Source organism: Argiope bruennichi, chromosome 8 (assembly GCF_947563725.1).
Source record: "Argiope bruennichi chromosome 8, qqArgBrue1.1, whole genome shotgun sequence".
In the NCBI taxonomy this organism is placed as follows: Eukaryota; Metazoa; Arthropoda; class Arachnida; order Araneae; family Araneidae; genus Argiope; species Argiope bruennichi.
This window is the reverse complement of record NC_079158.1, coordinates 65,668,286-65,689,953: the sequence shown is the minus strand read 5'-3', so window position 1 is coordinate 65,689,953 and position 21,668 is coordinate 65,668,286.

Here is a 21,668-nt window from a genome sequence, read left to right as displayed (position 1 = left end):
ATGGCAAAATAAATTAATACCAGAAGTACATTTGGCATGCATTTCTTATATAGCTTACAAACTTAAATGGCTACCATGACTATTCTTTTTCTCCATTTTTATATACATTTAATTGTGCATTTTTTAAGATGGTAATTTTACTCATGTTTAGAGTAAAAGCATCCCCAACAATTAATATTCTTCAATTTCAGCGTTTTGCAATTCTGAGTTTTGTATTTATAACAATTATAATACTTTATTTTATTCTTTGATATAAGCATTATGCAATTTTAATCACAAAAATTGTAATCTATTTTTGCCCATTGGATGCTGTTGTTTTGGCATAATTTTATATTTTAATCTCGTAATCCACAGTCAATGTAATAGCTCTTGCTAAAAAAAAAAAAAAAAAAAAAAAATGCCTGCACCAACCAACCATTTAATAAATAACGAATTAAGTATCTAAGTAATGGAGAATTATTTAAATCAGCTTCATGCATGACCAAAATGATAAATAATCTCAGTAAAATTGTATATATTTTTTTTGAAAGTCATTCAGCTTAGCATCTTTTCAAAGATTAAATATAAGGACCTAAATCTTCAACTCCATTTGCTGCAAAACATTCATTTTCATTTCATTTATACATCAAAATTTAATTCTAATTGTAATACATTGTTGTTTTTGTTATTAATATTGTGCTTTGAAATCAGAGGGAAGGATTTTTCCAAAACTTTCTCGCATATTATCTAACAAACTTGTCAGAACAGATTTTACTCAAAATTTCTTATAAATCTTCACATTTGGTGCAAAGACCGTATACCAAATTTCATACGTCTAGCTCAAAATGCCTTTGGACTTATCTTTGTCATAGACAGACAAACGGACATCTCCCAAAAACGTGTTTTTCAAATTGAAGAGGGGGGGGGGGCTTCAAAGCGGGGAGATTCGTCAAAATTTCGAGTTCGAATTTTTTGAAAATTATTAGACTTTTACTATACTTCATATACTATACTTCAGAAGTAACTATACTTCAGAACTATACTTCAGAAAGTAACAATTACTGCTTTCAGCATAGCAAAAATTAAATAAGTTCAGTTACTAATTTACAATAGGTTGACAGTTCGAAATCGATACAATTAACTTGATAGATGAATAAGCTATAATTTTAAATAAATATTTGCTTATAAATAACTAAATAAGGATTATAATTTAATTATAAATATATTAGTGCAAAATTTCAACAGTTTATTTTCATTTTAATAAATGCGGAGCTTTATTTTTTTTTTCTTTTTTTGTAATTTGCCTGGATTTATTCATTTTTTATGAACGAATATCAAATACAGGAAAAGGTAATTAGTGAACAATATTTCTTGCACGATATAAGAATTCAAGGCACTTTTCATAAAAATGTTAGCGTCATATCGCATTTTTCCAGGATAAAAATTGAAAGGTATGAATTCAGTACCAGATATTAAATCAACTTTTAAAAAATCTTTTTAATAAAACACAAAATATAAATCTTTGATTATAATTTTGAAAATAAAAATATATAGAATTATAGAATGTTAACATGTAGTTCAAGAACACATTTTAAAAATAATTGACAATTTTTTTTTATCAAATCAGGATCAGAAATTGGCAATTTAAAACTTGAAGTGTATATTGTTTCTGAATTCTTTCTACTTTAACCCTTTCTAAGGCCATGGGAAGTATGCTTCCCACCAAATTTATCAATCTTTGTATGAAATTGTGTAGGGTGGCATCAGTTCTGACAAATCTTTTTAGAAAGACAGAAACGTAGATGCTTCAGTTCTTTATTTCACACAAAATGATGTGTCTTTATTTGTACTTAGTTATTAATTAACCAAATTAATTAATTAATTAAATTTATCTAATAAGCTAAATGAATCCCTTTTCTTATTTTAATTTCCAGCCTAAAAATATTTAAACATAATATGACTAGAAAAAAAAATAGCCCTTTAAAGGGTTAAGATGATTGCGTACATTCGGGGTCATTTTTTTAAATACTATTTTTTAAGTTTCGTTTACTGATTTCAAATTTAAAAAAATAAAATAAAATAGGATATATATAAAAAACAAATTTCTATATATGTCCTATTTTTTAACTGGCTGATTTGTTGTAAATTTTGACAAAATTTTACCAAAACGGTTAACTACACTAGGGCAATCTTAATTACCTTTACACACTAGGTACTGAACATATTTATCTTCAAAATGAATTAAAATCTAAAAGACTGATTTAGATATAAAAATGTTATGAAGGCTTATATGTTACAATATAGACGTTTTGCCAAATTTTCTAATTATTTTCTAAGAAAAGAGGTTATAAAATATTTAATGTATATCAAAATTTCTACATTGTATGCAAATGCTATATATATAGTATACCTATCTACAATAGTATACAAAACATTCCCAGAAAATTTTATAATTTAAAAAAAATATTATTGGAGATATTATGTTAATGGTTGATAATTTACTTCGAAAAATTAATTTTGAGGAAATGCGTTTAAAATTTGTAGCAACTATAAAAATGTATTTCCTTCGTAGAAAATAGTCTAAAATTTTCTCCATTTATAAGTGAAACCTGTCCCCCTCCCCCCTGCATACATTGAATATTCTTTTATTTCGTTGAGCTCGCATTTTTATTTGGAGAAATTTTGCATGTGATACTGTGTGTCTCTTTGATCTACAAATATGTTCATGATCAAAAAATGTCAGACTTTCTTGCGTATAACTGCCAGCATTCATTAGCAATTTACTCAATACACTCAATATGCCAGTTCCACCTTCATAAACTGAAAAACAGCTAAACGAAATATTGTTTCGAAACTATATTTCAGAGCAAAAAAAGATTTCAGCGACATTTTGTGGGCTGTGGTGGCTTTGTGATAAAGTCTCGGTTTCACGACTGGTGGATTCGAGATTTGAAACCCGATTTCACCGAAGAATTGCAGTGTACGTGGGTCTGATGCATGCCTAATTTGCTGGAGTCAAATTTCCTCCTGCTGATGTGGTGCGGCAGTTTGGAAGTTGGATGTCATTTCAGGTATCGTCCTTGTCATCTAAACGCAGGTCCATTCCAATATAGCCCTAATATTACTATAAAATGGAATGCTAATATGACTAAACACTTAATATCTTGTGTTATTTCATGTAAGGGTTTTTTTAGCAACTTTTGATCATAAAGCTTCATACATTTTAGCTTTATAATATTTAGGATATTTTCAGAAACGTTCAAGAAATACTTTTCCTTGTACCTTTGCCAGTTGATACTTGCTCTAGCTTTTGTCTATTGCTGGACGTTGTCCACGCATCAAATGTTTAATGCGTGAATAATAGTAACAAAAAGTTATAACGACGCCAGATTGTATATTTTTTAGATTATACCAGTTTTTATCGTTGAAATTATCTGTCAACTAAACCTTTTCTATTAATTCCTTTGTTGATTTTGCTCAATTTTCGAAAAAAAAAAAATTCATATAAAATTGAAATGAAGCCTACATTGTGAACAAATGTTCAAGAAAGATGAGACTCTCAATTAATATCCAGAAACTAAGAAAATAGGTTCAAAAATATATTGCTGGGCACAAGCAACATCATAAATATGTTACTCTTAGGTTAAAATTAAGAAATATGGTAAAAAATAAGTTAAAAACTGCATTTTACAGCGACTTTTAGTTGTACACTGAGACATCCAATTAACAGTAGACAGCAATTTTTTTTTTTAATTATCTATATCACGGCTTCTAGATGGCATAAAATGAAAAGAAAAACGATTTTAGAAAGAAAAAATATATGATTGAATTAAAAAATTTTTACAAAATTTTTTTTGGCTTACATAATAAAAAAATACCATTTTCAACTTACGCAATCACTTTAAAACAGAATCAAAGATTTGACTGGGTAAGTTTTCTCAGAAATATTTGCGATACATTGTTTTCTAAACTAATTTAAAGATGAAGGTGTATTTATTGCCTGTGTTGGCGCTTTAAATATAAGCTACCAAATTCAAATTTGGCACATGTGTACCTCTGAGCTCAGAATGTGTCCCTCCGAATGATTTTTAAAAAATTCTAATTCTAATTTTAATTAATTAAAAATTAAGCTGAATGTTGACGTTTTTCACGCGATAACTCCAGAAAATATTATTGCAAAAAAATAGATTTTGCACCATTTCAATTTAAAAAAAATACATATATGTTTTTTGTTATATAAATTTAATAACCGTGCGAATTTTTGCAATTGTTTTAAAAAATATTCTTTTGTCTGATTTTTACTAATAGATTATTGCTTTGAAGATCAAACCGCTTTCATTGTTTCATCAGTTATCTGATCGTGGGATTTTTTTGCATTGCTAAAAGTTAATGAACAAGGTTATTTAATATCTGTATAGTTTAAGAGACGTATAAAGCAATGAAGTTACAATATCTCAACAATTAAAAAATAGACAAAGCGGATATTTACGTTTTTAATAGCGCCTTAATAGCATTTCTAATTGAGGTCACGGGATTGACCTCCATTAGAAAGGTTAATGTACACAATAAAAAGAACATTTGTAAGAGAAAATTAAAATTACACGATTTAAATGTCTGATAATTTGGTGGTATCATGGACATAAAATTATATCCACATGATTTTTAAAAAATTGAAAGATAACCAATATCTCCAACGTGCCAATTTGCCGCCGAATAGTTTTAAATAAAAAGGAAGATCCACCTATTGCGACTAAAACTGAGTGAGTTATGAAAAATTCAATATTATTATCTTTAAAAAAAATCGCGCGATTTTACACTTTATCAACCGTCTCAAAGAAGATACGTCTATCAGCAATTCAAGTTTCCCCTCGGCTGATTAGGGGAAGATTATGAAAATGCTGATTGTTCTAAAATTTTAATATTCAAAACTTCTTACTTTGATCAGATTTGATAGCAGAAAATAAAAACTTTTTTTTTTTATTTAAAAGTTGTAATGTTAAGAATATTTTGCAGAATATGATTCTTTAGAATCAAAAGACAGTATAAAATTTAGACTTCATAAATTTTTAAGTATACTTTCCGAAACAAAATAAAATATTATTGACGTCATTTAAATCCTTTTGAAAGTAAAATTAAAAACTGAATTTTATGATGAATCAAAGAAATTTTTACTGAATAATTGTTTGAGGTATTAAATAAATTTTGAAAATTATACTGCAGTGCACACAAGACTGCGATGCCGAACAATTCTGTTTTCTATACTCAAATTTTTAAAAAGGCATGCTTAGTTTCAACAAAAAATGTTTTTCTATCTGTTGAAGTTAATCATTTTCACTTTAATTTAATTTTCAAATTTTAAAGCTGATATTGAAACTTGGAGATACATAGTACAATGAAGAGAACGGTTTAAGGCTTCTATGATAGCATAAGTTATATGACTAGCAAAACTTGAAGCTTAAAAATATTTTGCTGAAGAAGCTAATAATAGAACAAATTACATAAAATGTTTGATTTAAAATTTTGACGAGCATTAATGCTGGCAAACCAACTGGTCGCCAAAGGCGGCCAGTATGTAATACATATATTTTTTAAAATCATAGTCTCTTTCTTTTTGTACTTATCTTTCTCGAAAATATCATGTTTCATGTTTATTTCATTTTTTATTGAGTCGTGCTAAAAATCATACGTTTCTAATTTTCTAAGTTTAATTTGCTGTAAGAGTTAACATTATCTTTGAGTTTTTGTTAACGTGACAGAAATACGTTGATAAAAACTAATTTTCCCCATGTATATGTAACATGCTTGTGCAAGTTAAATTTTACTTTTAATTTTTGTGAAATAAATTGTTGGAAAAAAAATATATATTTCTAAAAATATCTTTTGAAAAATGATTAAAAATAGAAACTTAAATTTATAAGTTGAAAAACTGATATCATTGAAAAGATGATTAAACGATGTAAAAATCATTTTTATATAGTAATATTTTCGAATGTTACCACGGGAAAATACCAAATCATTTTTAATTCCTTTTAGTTCATCTTTAATCAAATAAAATTTTCCACCAAAAAAAAACTATTCCGAGATGCACAATCTCTCTTTCCAAAGTATATATGTACAAAGCTTGATACATATAAACTTCGTTAAACATATATTTGTGTCGAACCAGCTGGTCGTCAAAGGCTGCTAGTAAAATAAATAAATAATTTTAAAAGTTCATATATTCCTTTTTTTTTTTTTTTTTCATAGAATGAAATCTAAGAAAATAATTCAGCAGTCGATGTCGAAATTATTAAAAATATTTTTAAAAAAATGGAAATAGAATGACGATTACACCTCTTATTTTTCATGCTAAATAATGAAAAAACTTACTGAGTTTAAAATAATTTATATAAATTTCAAAAATACTACTCCAATATTAAATAAAGGCAAGACTAAAATGCTTCCTTTTGTTTAAAACAAAAATAAGATTTCGCCACTCAATTTCAGAATATAAAAATATTTTGAGTTGAAATTTATACCATTTATTTTATCTTAGAATTCAGTAAGCTTATATAATTTTCAGTCCTATCCACGTGAAACTATGTAATAGGGTAAGTTCATTTCTCATCAGTTTCAGACAACATGGATACTGTAATCATTTGAAAAGTAATTCAATATTTTGTAATCCAGCTAACAAAAATAATCTTTTCGGTTGTCGAAATAATTCGTAATTTGGGGTTTATTATTCGTTAAAGGGTGGCTTTTGCTTTCATTTTAAAGAAAAAAAAAAGTAGAAAAAAGAGATTAAAAGAAAAATTAGATAAATAGCGAAATTCGCTAAATAGGAATTCGTTAAATCGGCGCCTGACTGAACTTTTTCACACTTATAGCAAAGAAAAGATTGAAATATTTTGAAATTGTTGTATACGATTTCGGAATATCTTTTCTTTATTCTATTCAGGAAGAAAAGAAAAAATAAATGCAAATAAATTTTCTCTGAACACATATATTTGTGTCACTTAGATTTCCTTCCTTTTTAAATTAAATTTTTAAAAATCCAATAATCAATCAATAAAAGTATTTATTTATTATATAAGTGATTAGATTATTTAGTTTAGTTACATTTACATCTCATTTTTAAACAACTCGAAGGTTACTTTGGAACGGACCTTGTAATTTTCAACTATGAGAGCAGAAGACGAGGACAGTACCTGAGGCGGGATTACCTTCTCCGAGCTTCCGCTCCACGTCATCGAGAGGACATTTGGCTGAGATTGACTGAAAGTGCACCTGACCAGCTTACGTGGTGGTTCTTTAATGAAACTGCGTATCAAACCTGGAATTTTCTGGTTCTTAACATCTGACTGCGGGCCCAGAAGCTTGATTCGACGCTAGAGAATTTTTAATAAAGAAATACTCTAAATGAAATTCTTAGTATTAATTAAAACATTTAATTTAAAATTAATCCTTTAAAAATATTCTCAGAAATGTTTTTGCGCTCATTTACTCGTACATCGATTTACACAACAGCTACTGAAAAAAAAAAATATATTAAGGGAAATTTAACCCCTTAACTAGTTTGCTCTTACGCATCGATGTATAATATTTCTGTAGCAATTTGAACGGCAATTAAGCCATTTATTATTATCATAATTCAGCACAATAATTGAGTGATATAAAAGAATATCTCAAATATTCAATGGATTCTCATTTGAAATAAAGGGAAGAAAATTCTTAAAACAGATGTCATTTGAATAAATGATAGAGAATATAAATCAGTTAAGGGTTAAACCTCAACTCTCGAATATCGTAGTTTAGTAACATATTAGGAATGATTCGTCTTTCTTTATATTATTCTTAAAAAATTATTTTTAATTATCGCATTGATAAAGCGCACGCCCACGCACGCACACACACACAAACGCGCGCGCGCAAATATATTAAATATCTTTGCAAAACACTCGTGTGTATAAACGTACTTATAAAAGCAATGAAGTGTATCTTGTGAAATCCGCTTAAAATATTTTTAAATATTTGTTAAAATTAAAGCAAAATTGTAAAAAAATAAGTATCAAAGCTAAGCTTAATATTTTCCATTGAAGCTGACGAAAAAAACTTAATTTTCAATTAATTTTTGTTAAAAAATGTTATTAGAATTTGAAAGAGTCTTCCTTAATAAACGTCTGTTACCCAAAAAATCTCACTTTTGTAGCTCTAAATGCAAAACGGTTGAGTGTTTTGTACGATTTTTAATCTTGTATTTCGCAATTTCAAATTACAGATAGAAAGCTAGATAATAAATAATATCATATTAAGGAAAAGGTTGTGAATAATTAGATTAAATACTTCTAATCAAGAATGACATTCCTTAAATCTGTTACACCTATTTTTGTTGTTGCTGTTATTAAATTTTTGTCAGACAAGAAGGAAAAAAAGTCAACTCGCAATACTAAAAATAATGAATGTAAAAAAAAAAAAAATTATAAATAAACAAAAAAAAAAAAAAATCAATTAAAATATTTTAGAAATTTTAAATAGCTAATTTAAGGGTCGATTTTTTTTTTTTTTTTTTTTTTTTCTATTTCTTTTCCTCCGAATATTAAGGAATCTAAAAGAAAGTCCCCATGTGTGTTTCCGCTATCTAATAATTTTTTTTTTTTTTTTACTTGACTCCACAGTCTAAGAAGCCCAATTAAAAAAACTGCTGTCGTCTTCCTGGAATGCAGATTGATGTTTATCGAACATTGTCAAATGCTTTTTAAACCCAGTTTCAAATGAGTGCGAGGAAAAAAAAAAATTATCTCTTTACCTGATTTTTTTTTTTTTTTTTTTTTTTTTTGTAATGCTACCAACAAACAATTAGAAACGCGGCAAGAATTTATTCATAATTAATTTTGAGAATTTCATAAAAAAATAAATTCATATCAACGAGCAGGAAAAAAATAGATAAATTCTGCGTGGGAAAGAAATTTAATAAGAATGAACAAAGAAAAAAAAATCTCCCAACTCCATTATTTCTATCTCTAATTTCAAAAATGTCATATGAGGATGAGGGTGAATTCTTCTAATAAGATTTTTTCGTCTAACTGATACATGCTTGATTTAAAAAGCAGGACGACTAGGACGGAACGTTCTAGGAGTCCCTGAGCACTCAGCCCACAACCTCATACACTAGGAACTAAATTTTTATATTTCTTTCATGTTATTTATTATAATCACTAAGAGAATTTATTTTGCCATTTAAATTTCAAGGTTCATAGTGTTAAGGTGCTTTTATTATTGAGTAGTAGAAAAAAATAAAGGGGGGGGGGAAACCCTGCAAAAAAAAAAGGTTTGACATATTTTATTTACTACTAATAACTGATTTATCTAACTGGGATTCTATTGCCGCCATTTCTTCTACGATGCCGTCATGCCAGGGTGGACTCAGTTTAAAAAGCAGGGGGAGGGGGGTTAAAAATTGAAACTCGGATCCCATTCCTGAATTCTAAGAGATTATAGTCTCATAGAAATTTAGGTCTCCCACCATAATTTGTAAGAAGTTGCAGCTATTAAGAAAGTTTAAATATTAAAGTTCTTCGTTAAAAAAAGTGTTATAATTCTTCTAATTTGAATTATTTATATTAATTATCATGTGATTTCGAATTCTAAAGACCAAAATTGAAAAAAGCAGAATTTTCTAGAAGTAGGAAAGGTGGTTGAATGAAGGTTGAATGAGGTTACCACTGCAATAAGTAAAATTTTTTTTTTTTTTTTTTAATGATGACTCTTACCTAAAACGACAACATTTAGGAAGGCAAGAAAAAATGACATGTAAAACGCAGAAAAGGGTAAAAGCACAGATCGATTACCAGACTTTCCGGGACCTCCCAAGAAGACACCTTTAAAGAATGTAATTGCACTGACCACAAGCTTTAAGAAGATCCCACTTCCTGTAAGATTACGCCAGCTACAAGGATCAAACATCTTAATTTATTCTTTTAGCCTTAAAAAAGGAAGATCTGACAATGAATGAAACACATCTGGGGTCATCTCATTGGTCCAGAAAAAACGTTTAAGATTTCGGGGGCTCTCTAATAGTATGACTAATATTACTTTGTGTCTTCGCTAAAGATGTAACACCTTCAATTGTCCTTTTAGTTTTCAGTAAAGGAAAGTATTCCGTTGAATGCCAGAACTTCTAAACCCACTCTAGGCATCTACCATGAAACTCAAGGTGTCCTGTGATCACAGGGAGGAAGGTTTGCCCCTAGATGACCGCTTCCCTTGTAACAAAAGGAGAGGAGTTCTCATGAATCTTTCGTGACAGGTGGTTCCATGCTTGTTAGTATGTACTTTCTGAACTATTGTGGTTTTTACAACTTTCTTTGTAGTAAAAGAGGGGACAAATTATTGATTGATAGGTTGATGGACACGCTCCATTTCTTACTTGTGAGAATGTTTGTTGGGTCTTTTTTTCCCATTTTGTGGTCTTGCATCTTATCTTTGCCTTAAAATTTGTTTAAATGGGACTCTATTGTACAGAGAGTGAGTTAGTAATTGATTTTTTTGTGGGATATTGTTGAATTTTATTCTGATTTTTAATTCATTTGGTTGATTTGAGAAAGTAACATTCTGCTGTCGGTAATAATATGGGCTTCTTTACTAAGTGAAGCTGAAAATTTACTGTAGCATACTTAAATTGATAATGCTTTATTTATCTATTAACTTTTCGCTTGTGATTTTTATTAATAAATACTATATACTGGTTATCCTTTCTAGTTGTGACCCAGAAGCTTTATTCTAAAAAGTACGAATTAGGCACATATTTCCAGTTGGAAAAACGCTTCAAATGAATTAAAGAATTGCATTTTACGTTGTTTTAGTTAATAAACGCACTGCTTAAAAATTAAGGAATCTCAATTTTAATAGTACATCCCATCTTGCAGAATATTGTAATTAAGATTAATTAAGGCTCTTGGTATAGAATTTTACTGGGCACTCACACATATCGATTTATCATGTTTTAAAAAGAGTTCAATTTCGAATACTTTTATTCATTACTAAGGAGTTTTATTTACAATAACGAACGCGAAAAACATTGTCAGGAGAAATTACAGATTCTTTGCAAGAAAAAAAAAAGATGTAACTGTCCTTTACCAGCAAAATTACTTTGTGAATAGCTTTGAATAAATGGCAATTATTTTTTCTACATAATACTTAATAAGTTATAACGTTAAAAATAATTCAGTATTAAATATTGAAATATAATAATAAAAGATAAATGATAAAATAAGATAAAAAAAGAAGAAGAAGAAAAAAAAAAACTTTGCTTCGGGGCGTTTTTTTATTCTATGCCCCCTCCCCCTCTCACGACCTCTAAGTCTATCCCTAAGTTCACCCCTGATCTCCTTGTCCTAATAGTTATGTAAGTAAAATTTTGTTGATACTCTAAAATTTTGTGCAAAATTGTCCCAAATGTTGATATGGTGTCGAAGTTTGGGAAGGAAAGAATCACCCCAATTTGTCAACGTCATTTAAACGCCATTAAACGTCATTAAAATTATAATGTTTGTCCAAAAATAGCCCTCGTGTAGTTTTAAAAAGCGACTTTAATCTAAGTAAATTAAACATATTAGTCATTATGCACTAAAACATGAGCAAGATTCCCCCCCCCCTAACTCCCAACCTGCACAACGGAGATCCTTCAGTCGAAAACAAAGAAAAAGATAGCTGAACGCAATCGTATTTATTTCTTTGAAAAAAGACACCAGAAGGTTACGATCAGTTTTCAGAATCACTTTTCGAAACAACTCACTTTTGCAGAGGCGTCCTACTTATGCTCAAATAGCAAATTAGGTTTTAAAAAATGACAAAAAAGAAAAGCTAAACGCACTCAAAAGAATTGCACAAGCTGAAAATACTGTAATAGGTGATGTTGTTGATTTATAAAGAGACGTAGAAGTCATTGAAAGAATTTTTTTTTAAAAATCTTGTTTATAAGTTTTCATAGCTTGTAGAAATAAATAAACAGCTTTCGACTTAACATTACTTTGTAACAGCTCCTCAACAAGAACAGTATTATCATAACTTCTGCATAGTTAATGTCATTACATATCAAACTCTATTCTACTAGAGAAGTGGCAGTTTCGTCGGGCGGATCGTGGATTTCGCGCACCCCGTATGATTTCGTTTTCATAAAATAAATTTAAAAAAAATATATCAAAAAACAAAAATGAAAATATTTTGCGAAAATTTTTTACAATTTTTCTACCAACTATTAATTAATAAAATTTTAAAAAAAATCATTCATCTGTTTTTATTATTCTATTTATCTTGCCAGGTGTGTAACAAAAGAAAAGTACAAGCGCAGAACAATTTTGAAAATAATAATATAAATCACGAGAGGGGGGTGCTATTTCTTGTTTTTTAATTAAAGCTTTACGATTTTAAAATCGACTCCTTTTCTAAATAGGCCTTTGTTAGGCAGTTTTTGTAATGTAAGTAATTTGTATCACAAAACATAAGATTTACTCATTGTTCACCTCTATGTCAATATTTTTGAACCGATATTTAGGTATATTTAATATTTTTAAAATCGATTGCTGTCTACTTGCAAGCTCAAATCATATTTTTAATTTTAATACACTTAAAATTATAATTAAATACTTTTTTCCGACTCAAAATTAAATCAGTCGAATAACAATTTAGATGTCCTGTATCAATCAATGGTGCTCTTATGCCATAGTTCAATTGACTCATCGGATAAGATGATCCTTGGTACGGCCGGCACCGATATCATTCTCGTCATTTGTTCGTGTTTCAGAATTAGGGAAACTTCTCCTAAAATGGTTCTCATACACCTTTAAAATGGGATATTAATCTAATTAAACAAATTGGGAAGATTAGATTTTCTAAAATAATAATTTCTGTAACAACGTAACTATTTTGATATTTTTTAAAGCCATTCATAACGATTATAATATTCATTTTATACTTAAAACGTTCATAATTATGTTTTTGGGAATCGATTAGATTGCTAACTAGTGGGAGTGGATTGCTGAAACTTTCTTTCATGCTCCCTGATGCAAATGTTACTCTCCTGCCCTTACATAAAAATTGTGGACTTTGAGCCAAAAAAAAAATTAAAAAAAATATGCTGCATAGAAGTTGAAGTTATTCCTAAGTAATTATATGTAAAACATAACTGAACTGACATGACTCAGAAGTTTGTCGATATATCCTAATTATTCAAATAAATGGATTAAACTATTTATAAAACTAAGTCAATATAGCAGTTATTATTAACAAAGATATAGTTACATTATATAAAAGTATTTAAAATTGTATTTTAAAATGTAATGACTGACATATCGCCATTTGCATTAATTGTGATTATTTTAAAGGGGGGTATATTATTTAAAGGGGGGTTTGATATTATTTAAAAATATCAACTGTAAGGGCCCTCCGCAAGTTTGTTCCGGTTCTGACCAATAGAATGCATATCGTTTTTTTTATATTTTTAATATAGCAAAATTTTCCCATAAATATATGTTTAAATTTCTTATTTAAATTATTTTTAATGGTTTAAACTATTAATAATATATAAAATATTTCCTGAAAAATAATAGCAAAATTTCATTAAAAACATTCAAAACGATTTTAAATTTTGAAAAACATTTTTTATGATATATTATTACAATGTCTTTTAATAAAAGCTGTATTTAATTTCAGTATACAGTTCTATGTATTAATACCAAACAAGAAATGTGCCTTGCCTGTCTGTCCATTGCTGCATTTACAGGTCAAACCATTAAAGTTAAAGTTACCAAACTTGAGACTAATATATTTTGGAAGAAGCAATTTTTCTAAATTTGATTTAGTTTTAATTAATAAAAAAATAAAGCTAAATTGTGTTGGTAGTGATAACTTTTAAAAATATTATCTTACACAAAGATAATTATCAAATACCTTATATCTCAAAATTTAAAATTTCAACTCGTATTTTTTCAATGTTATATTTAGCTGTGTAATTTTCCTCCAAGGTTTTTTTTTTTTTTTTTTTTTTTTAATTTTTGCGTGTGATTTATAACAGTAGTTTCATTAGTTAAAATTTAACTCAGGCCTATTTCCCTGCTTCATCAAATCTTTAAAGCATTTTTTCCCCCGTCTATTGACAAAGTCTATTGTATCTTAGCTAAATTAATTTAAATCAAGAATTTTATTTTTCCCTTAAGCAACGGAAAGGTAGTAATAACTTACGAATAATAGATTCTCTCTCATCATAAGTATAAGGAAACTTTTATTTTCAGATTAGATTTTCCATGTCATATATATTAAGTGCATATAAATTATCTAGGATTGTTCAAATCTTCTAAAGTTACAGATAATCTAAATTATGCATGCGCAATATTTGTCTTAAAATAGCTCACCAAACAACTCAACTACAATTACATAATTCTATTCAACTCCAGAAAAGCTATAAATTTCTTAAAAATTCAAAATATTTTCATTTATTAAAGTTTAATACTGAATTCTTAGTTTTATTTTTTAATACAGTGTATTAATTAATTATCTTTATTTAATTTCAAAGCAATATCTTTGAATTTTTAAAGACGTTTTTAAGTGCAGGTAATTTTTTATAAAAGTAAACATTTTAACCAATATTCTTTATTTTTTTATATTTTCAATTATTGAGATATTGAATACTGACTTATTTTCTTCAATTTAACTCGATGAAAAATAATTAAGAGAATATTTGAAGAATATATATATATATATATATATATATATATATATATATATATATATATATATATATATATATATATATATATATATATAAACCCTACGTATCTTAAAGGCTATTTTGAAAAACCGCAAAGCTAATATTATGAGAGATTTAGTTATATTAACGTCCCGTTTTAAAGCAACGATAGGGCTATTTTGGGAGAGGACCTCGTAATTTTGAACTGAGATCAGATGGCAAAGACGACAACTGAATTGCACCCCTTCTCTCCAAACTTTCGCACCACACCAACGGGAGGACGTTTGGCCCCGACTGATTTAACGTGCACCCGATCCGCTTACACGGTAGTTCTTGGGTGGAATCGGGTCTCGAAATCAAGACTTTACTACCAGGCTACCGCAGCCTTAAATATCATGAGGGAGGAAAATATCAAAGTTTCTTTTTTCGGTTGTGATATAAATTTATAAATTCAAATCAATAAATTTTATTTATAAATTAATGAATTTATAAAGAAATTCATTCCAACTCAAAATATAACCGGCGTCTTCTCCGCAGATACACATTCACTACCCTATTTCATGTATGGAGAAATATCGAGCAACATCATTGGTTCGCACCGCCGCCCACGCGCTGTTTTGACGAGATGTGACGTCATTATAGATGAACTTCGAAATAGTTTTGGTTCGTATTGCTAGTACTGATTGTATCGTTATTTCTGAACAAAAATTAGAATGGAAAATTTGACTAAAATAGAATTTTCTGAGCAAATTCGTATGAATATCACAACCGAGAATTTGCCTTCGAATTTCGAAAACGAAATTGTCGAAAACTATGAAACCATTTCCATTAGGTGCAATTTGAAATCAATGGGTGATATCAACGAATGGGTGAAAGAATTTGGAAATTCTACGAATACTAAATGGAATGTTAGAAAATCATGTCCGTCAGGAAAAAGATTTGTTTGCTGGTAAGTGGGTTTCGAAATTAATTTTTGCTTCAAATTTTAACCAAGATATATTTTATACCTCATGGTGGACTCTTATAAAGTGCTTGCTTTTTATTGGCTTTATTGCAGGAAAAATTTTGTTTGTCAGCATAGCTCCTTCAATAAAGTGCCAGCTATCAATAATAAGAAAGGTATTTCAAAAAATGCGGAATGCCTTGCTTCTATTATGGTAAAAATAAAACTGAATACTACACGAATGAGAAAGGAAGATGATTTTCTAAGAGTAAGTTAAAATTAATTTATGATTAAAAATTTATACTTTTCAGAAATTAAGTTTATTAAATTCATATTTGCAATAAATTCAGTTGGTTAAATTATTTATACTGAATTATTTTAAGTTATTTTAATCTGTATTATAAAAATAGTTGGTGACATTGTTTATTATCTTTTATTTATATCTCATGATAAAATATTTGTTTCCAACATTTGGCAGTGTTATCAAATTATTTCTACTGGTGTGTGAAATGTTAATTTATATATTTATTATAAAAAATTGTGTATTTAATTGTGTAATTGTGCATAAAATAATATTCTTGATAAATTCAGTATTTTGATTAAAACTAATTATTTAGGCCAGACCTTCGTAATGAAGATAAACTAGAGTTAATATTTATTCAAATCTTATATTGAATTTGCTCAGATCTTGCATTGAATTATTTAAACAATTATTTTTTTAAAATTATTAGAATTTAATCTATAAATCTACTATCTGCTTCGAATCATCTTCATTTATTTGATAGAAGTGTATCAGTTTTCAATTTTAAATCTTTTCAGAGGGGATTAACTGGAATAGTCACTATTATTCCATTTCATAAACACAGTCTTACGTCTGCTGAAATTTTAAGATTTCTTCCTGCTGAAGACTGCAGAGAACAGTTTGAAGATTATTTTGGTGATGGTATGAGACCTGCAGAAGCAGCCAAATATCACAAAGGAATTCTAGAGATGAAATCAGATTTCCAGTTAAGTGATCTTGCAAATAGTAGGATTAATCCTCTTCTAAGAACTATTGAATATTGGTATGAAAAATGGAGACTTCTTCATCTGGGATCTAGAAATGGGCTTAACATGATTGAAGTAAGTTACAAATTCTAAATTTAAGAACTAGGTGGACCATTATTTTAATGATTTATATTATTTATTTCTATTTATTCTTACATTATTTATCTTCTAAAGCTACAGATAATCTGAATATTATGCATGCGTAATATTCATAATGTTCATATTCAATAATGTCATAAAATAGCTCACCAAACAACTCAGCTACAATTACATAATTCTATTCAACTCCAGAAAAGCTATGAATTTCTTAAAAATTCAAAATATTTTCATTTATTAAATTTTAATATTGAATTCTTAGTTTTATTTTTTTAATACAGTGTATTAATTAATTATCTTTATTTAATTTCAAAGCAATATCTTTGAATTTTTAAAAACGTTTTTAAATGCAGGTAATTTTTTAGGCAGGTAAAATTTTAGCCAATATTCTTTATTTTTTATATATTTTCAATTATTGTGATATTGAATACTGAGTTATTTCCTTCAATTTTACTCGATGAAAAATAATTAAGAGAATATTTGAAGAATATATATATATATATATATATATATATATATATATATATATATATATATATATATATATATATATATATATATATATATATATATATATAAACCCTACGCATCTTAAAGGCTATTTTGAAAAACCGCAAAGCTAATATTATGAGAGATTTAGTTATATTAACGTCCCGTTTTAAAGCAACACTAGGGCTATTTTGGGACGGGCCTCATAATTTTGAACTGAGGTCAGATGGCAAAGACGACAACTGAATTGCACCCCTTCTCTCCAAACTTTCGCACCACACCAACGGGAGGATGTTTGGCCCCGACGGATTTAACGTGCACCCGATCCGCTTACACGATAGTTCTTTGGTGGAATCGGGTCACGAAATCGAGACTTTCCTACCAGGCTACAGCAGCCTTAAATATTATGAGGGTGGAAAATATCAAAGTTTCTTTTTTCGGTTGTGATATAAATTTATAACGAAATAAATTCATTCCAACTCAAAATGTAGCCGGTGTCCTGACCTAGGGGTAGAGAGTCTTCCCCATGATATGGGCGTCCCGGGTTAGAGTCCTAGTTCGGCCCTGTGTTCTATCTGTGAGGTGTGTGAAAGAGTCCCCCCCCCTTCCCTGTAAAACGGGGTTGTGCAAGCGAGTGTGTGGATCTCATCTTCATATGAGCTAGAAGTCAGACTTCTGCCCTCAGGTGCTCAGGGGTCTTCACCCTCAGAAGCTACTGTACCCCTCTTTCCGTGGTAGAACGGACAAGACATCATCATCAACAACTCAAAATTTAGCAAAAATATGCAATTAATTGTTCTTTTCTCTGACCACTTCTCATCCATCATTGAAAAGTAGTTTTTTTTTCGTATAATTTTCATGCATGGCATTTTTGTTATTAATGAAATTTATTACCGATTCTTCTTACTGAACTTAATTTATAGCGATTTTAAACAATTTATGAGGTACTTCATAATACTGATCTTTTTTTTTTTGTTAATTGATAAGAAATTTTGTGAACAGAAATATGGGTTTCCCGAGTTTTAATGAGCCATATTTCACAAACAGATTATCAAACATTATTTGCAGAGTTCACTTAAATTATAGAAATATACTTGTTTTTTATTACTAAAAAAATATCTTCCAATTTTCATGACTCGTTTGTTTATATCAGAAGCGATGTTTGCGTACGGAACTTAAACAATAACTTGAACCTGAAAAATAATTAAATAACTTAATAAAACGAAGTATTAAAATGAGTTCGTTTTTAAGAAGTTTTATTTTAGACCAGGGGAATATGGATTAAAAGAAATACTCTTTATTAAAGTCAAATAATTGTTCCACAATTTTTCACTTCTTAGTAATGACCCCCAGGGCATTGTCATGCCTGCTCTTTCCTAGTCACGCCACTGCATTTTAGATATTTTCTCATCAATTGACCGAAACCAAAGTTTGACAAAGAAGTACACATACCAAATTTCATTTATCTAACATAAGTCCTAATATTTTGTTATCGCATTTATATGCATGAAAATTTTCAAATTCTACTGACAGATTTTATTTAAATTTTATTCGGTATTTGTACTTTCGATATTAAAACTGTGTACAGAGTTGTATTTATATAGCTTTTTGCCTTTTATAGTTATTGCGTTCACTTACTCGAAGAAACAGATCGGGAAGCTTCTCATTCATGGATTTCATTCAAAATTTGATAGAAATTTGTAAATTGGTGTAAAAATCACAAATTTCATCTATCAAGCGGAAAGTGTTCTTGAGCTATCATATATACAAATAAACAAACATAATTCTATTTTTTTCCCCTATTGAGGGATGTTTGAAGTGTGAAGATTCATCAAAATCCTGAGGTCCGAGAGCGAATATTTTGGTGATTACAGTACTTTTTCTGTGTATATTTCATATATGAGAAAGTAAGAATGAAAAAAAAAAAAAAAAAAAACCATTTTTACACAGCGATATATCTCAATGATACATCTTGTGGAAAGGATTATTTTTTTTATAATAGCACCTTATAGTAGCAAGAACTATATGCATTCATGCGATATAATATTTTATAATTATTTTACAAATTTAACTCTTAATAATTTAATATTTTTTTTTTCATTCGATAGTATTTCCACGTGTTGTATTAAAAAGCAATTAGTCAAAACTAGTGTTTGAAACTAACTAGTTCGTTTTTATGCAATAATCCATGATAAAGTGTTTTTCGACATGGAAGACTTATTTTGAAAAATTAAGCTATGTAATACCGTCCGAAATCAGAATGACGAATTTATTTTTCAGTCCAATTCGTAGAATAAGAGACCGGAAAACATAATCCATTTGTCAGCTGAGATGAAATCAAAAGTTTTGCATGAAAACACTTATTTATTTTTTTAATTTTCAGTCTTTATGTCCACATACAAATTACCTATTTTTAGATGAAATTTTACTGTATTTACCCGAAAAGCACGGATCTCCACTACCGATACTAATGGAAAATGCGCGCGCGCGCGTGTGTGTGTGAGCGTTCGTGTTCTGCTGGCCAGATTGTTTGATCCAGTTTCCATATATCCTTTGAAGGTATAAATGTGCATCTTCGAGCGATTTTTTTAAAATAATTAATTAATTAATTAATTTTAAAAAAATCGCTGAGAGATAGTTCGATGGTTTTTCACGATAATGTCTGAAAATACTATTGTGTAAAAATAATTTCTACGCCGGTTTAAAATTCAAAAATTATTCGCCAATTTAAAGGAGGTTTAATTTTTTCGTGAGTTTTATGCATTTTTAAAATAAATTTTTCCATAATTTTCATCAATAGTTTTCAATTGTTACAATCGAATTCAACTCGGTTTTTACTTTCAACTAATATTTAATCGTGAGATTTTTTTTTAATGTTAAAATATAAGAAAGGAAAACTCTTCTTTTCTCACACAGTTTGCATAAATAATAAATTTAATAAAAATGGATTACCACAAAAACCAATGAACAATTTAAAATAGATTATTACCAGGTATCTAAGGCATGGCACTGTGTTGTCATCGAATTCGATTCCATTCCGAAGGTTCAAGTGCATAAAAAGCAAAACAGGAGAAAAGATATTAAAATATCACCGCTTTATATCTATCGTAATTTGATGCTTTAAAATACTTGTTGAAGGAACCACTTATAAAGTATGCAAAAGACATTCAATTGAAATCAAGTATTGCCAATATTTCTGACAAACCAGTTGGTCGCCAAAGGCAGCTAGTAGAAAATAATCGCTTCCATGCTTTTTCAAGGTGATTACTATTTAAATACTACCATTTAGATTTGCTGAGTAACGCTAAGAAATGGATGCATTTAGTGAAGCTGTTGCAATCAATGACTGGTATTTTAAATTATAAAGCGTAACGAATAGGATGAAATTCGATACTTACTCTTACACTTAAATTGAAGTTTTCTATCAAATTTTGGGCGAAATCCTTTGACGGGGAAATGAATGAATTCTAGAAAGAAATTAAGATCATACAAACTGATAAAGATATTTTTTTTTATTTTCATTTGCTGAAGTTAAATTGCATTTAATTTACAGATTCAAATAAAATTTCATTTGCATCTGTACTAAAAAAAAAGAGAGAGAAAGCACTTGTGTTTGTGTATATATGTGTCTCAGGATAAATTTATAGCACTTAAACTATGAAATTTGACACACAAATAACCGTAATGGTGATTCAGTGCACCTCGAAGTCCAAATTTTACTGTAGAAAATTGTTTTGTTTAATTTTTTGTATTATTTTGGATGATTTTTCGCATGTACGGTGGCTCAAAAATTGAGAGTACACCTTATTTTTACTTGATAAATCCGACTTTCAATATAAATAACACATTACCGGGAAGTGCAAATATGTTTTTATTTTTTACACATAACAAATGGTTTAATTTAGTGTAAAAATAAAGAAAAATAAACGAAAAACATCTAAATTGAAAAGTTTCAGAAGCATTTTAAATAAACATACGCAGAATTTTGCCTCAAAAAAATTGGGAATTCTTGTAATATCTCGCATAGAAAGAACGTGTCAGTATTTAGTTGCATGTCTTTTGGCTTTTGTAATGGCCTCAAAACATCGTGGTACCGATTCGAACAATTTTTGGTGGTATTTGAAGATATTTTACCCCATTCTTCTTGCAACACTTGTTTTAATTGGGTTTTGTTTCTAATTTTATGTTTTTGGACCATTGCTTCGACTATGGCCCACAGATATTCAATGGTATTGATGTCGGGGTAGTGTGGTGGTGTGTGTAATTGCTGTTTATAATGAAAAAGACACCATATTTTGACGCTACTTGCATTGTGTTTGGGGTAGTTGTCCAAATTTCCATCTAAACCCAAATTTTTAGCACTTTCCTTTAGATTGCTGCGAAGTATAT